The sequence below is a fragment of the Sturnus vulgaris genome, chromosome 3 (genome assembly GCF_052056855.1).
Source record: "Sturnus vulgaris isolate bStuVul1 chromosome 3, bStuVul1.hap1, whole genome shotgun sequence".
NCBI classification, from domain to species: domain Eukaryota; kingdom Metazoa; phylum Chordata; class Aves; order Passeriformes; family Sturnidae; genus Sturnus; species Sturnus vulgaris.
The window spans coordinates 85,514,271-85,516,984 of record NC_142245.1 but is presented as its reverse complement, the minus strand read 5'-3'; positions in this window follow the sequence as shown (position 1 = coordinate 85,516,984).

The window sequence follows — 2,714 nt, the reverse complement described above, 5'->3', positions numbered from 1 at the left end:
CTGGAGGAAATAAGGGTAAATCCTTGTACAACTGCTCCACAATTAAAATGTTTTATTTTGAGAGGTATCACCTTTAATGTGTTGCTCCTCTAACAAGCCTACAGAGAAGCAGTCAATAGAGGCGTTTTCTGTTCTTTCTTTACTAAATTTCTCCTGTATTTCCTGTCTCTAAGAACTAATGAAAGGACATACAAGAATGTGTAATAGAGTGCTAACAAATTAGATTTTCTGGTGTTTTCAAGGTCTTGTGTGATAAACATGAACCACAGGTCTCTCTCTTGAGTAATTTACCAGACATTGGGTCCAGCAGGAATTCCCAGGCTACTGGAATTGCACTGCTCACCATGAGAGTCCACTGAGAAGCACAGCGTGGTCCCCTTAAACCACCATGGTCATTGCACAATTATGTTGTGTTTGCCATATGCCCCTGTGAAAGGAGAGTTGGATGGAAACCTTTGTATCGTAATTCTCACTGGATTTTAGTCGTTTATGTAAAGAAAAATAAGGTTCTATGATATGCCAACCCTTTTGGCAAAACAACATGTGACTTGGTTATCTTTTTCAGTTGGTAGCTCAAGGTCTGCCTATAGTGGGGAGAAATGGTGCTCTGTAGTGGAACTGGACATTTAGGGTCTGGGGTAGTACTGTGCCTGTTTCTGCCTGAATTTTGTTTCAGTTTTGCAGGTGTAGGAAAACTGGTGCCTGTTTGGCTGCCTTCAGAGAACCATTCAAAGTTGGGTGGCAAGACTAAAATGTACCTTTCATCCTCCTGTAAGTGTAATTTAGTGAGAGAGCCACATTCCATTTCTGGCTTCTAGTGTACCCAAAACCCAAAAGAAGGCTGAAATGATGTTGGGAAACTTGGCTAAAATGATTTTTATGAAAGCACCTGCAATATTAGGAACTTCCACAACTGTTTTAAAAAATCTGAAAGATTTTTTTATAATACTGCGGGCTCACATAAAACTTAAGAAGGAAAATGCACCTGTTCTCCTGCTGCCATAGCCCTCTGGCTGTGGATCTGTTCTGGATCCTGAGCTGGTTAAGCTGATTGTGGCTATGAGTTTGTGAACCAGTAACTGCCCTGCTGCTGTCATCTGTCCTTCATTTTACCATTTGATTACAACTTAAAAACAATGCCTTAAAATTACCTTAAAAATAAACCTTAAAATGTCCTTACAGAAAAACTTTTAAATTATAACCTTTAAATAATAACCCTAAAATGTATTTTACCCTTTAAATAAGCTTCCTTCCCTTTTAGTGTACCTTTATTTTACAAAACTTTTAAAGAAATAATGATGCTTTTCCTTTTGCCATTAGGGAAACCTGAAGTTTTTCTTTCTTTCCATAACTAAAATTGTTTTGAAACCTCTCTCACTTCTCTTCCAGCTTTCTTTTACCATTAACACCATGTCTTTCCATCTTAACTGCCATTGCAGTCTGAAAAAGTGGCTGGGAAATCGTTATTATCTGTAATGTGCTCCCTGTAAGAGTTGAGTTGAACTTTATTTTAGTGACAAAAACAAGCTCCTCCTGCTAGAGCTGAAAAATTAACAGGGCTGAGAAAAAAAACAAAGTAGTCTATTTCTTCTTTTGTTCAGACTTATGCAATTCCAGAGCCTCTTCATGTAAATAAGAAACAACAGAGGTCCTAGTTTTCAGTTCTCTAGAGATCTGAATGGACAAAATTTTGTCCATTTAATCAATTTAATGACTGGAGGTAAGAAAGAGCAATCTGCTTATCTGTGTGCTGGGCAGGTTCAGTTCCAAAGTATTGGAATTTCCAGTGTCATTTTCGTAATACTTTTCCATTAAGACACTGACATTTTTTTAAATCTTGGAAGTTTAATTTCACAGCTTTACATTAACTTAGGTCAGGCCTTCACTTTTCCAATATGATGCAGAAAAGGAGCCCTGAAGCCTCATGTGGCATTGTTGAAAGCAAGTGTGCTGCAGGGTGGTGGAGTCATTGAGCTCCTGTGTGCACCAGGTGTCTTTCACTTGCTGCCCTCTGGAAAGGAACCCCGTTCTGCCTTGCAGGTAATGACAAAACTCATTGAAATGAAAGTGCAAAGGGATAGAATTGGGCATTGTCTTCCTCTTGTACAATTGGCTCTCTAAGTGGGTTTTAAAAGTTTTCTTGATACTGTTATTTTGAATTTTTTTGGCTTTTTTTTTAATATAAGGTACATGTCATGTTATCATGCAGTGAATACCATAAATTACTCCATTTTAATTTGCTAAATATAGTGTAGAGTGTGTTTTAGTTGTATGTTTTAGTTTTTAAATCCTTTTAGCAACTAATAGACAATACTATATGTTTTCATTTAATAGAACCATTCACTCAGTATTCAAGTCATTAAGATTTATGTTTAGTGTGTCTGTTGATACTACTGTTTTCTTGTTTTCACGTCTCTCTGTGGCAAGGGTGCAGTTTTTAGACTTAATTTCCCTTCTCAGTTTTTGCCACATAGGGTGATGTTCCACAGTTTTAAGTGATGTGACTAAAGACTGAATCATAGGAAAAGGCACTCAGAAAGACCTCAAAAGATCACTCATCCCTGCTTTGAGGAAGAATCAGTTGCATTTCTGACATGATTTTCAGATAAATGACAAAATAGCTGTTTTGAAAGTATCTAGTAGTGGAGCTCCCAGGGCTTGTCTGATAATAAAACCAGTGCTTCACTGTATTTCAGAGTTTCTTTTTAGGGTTT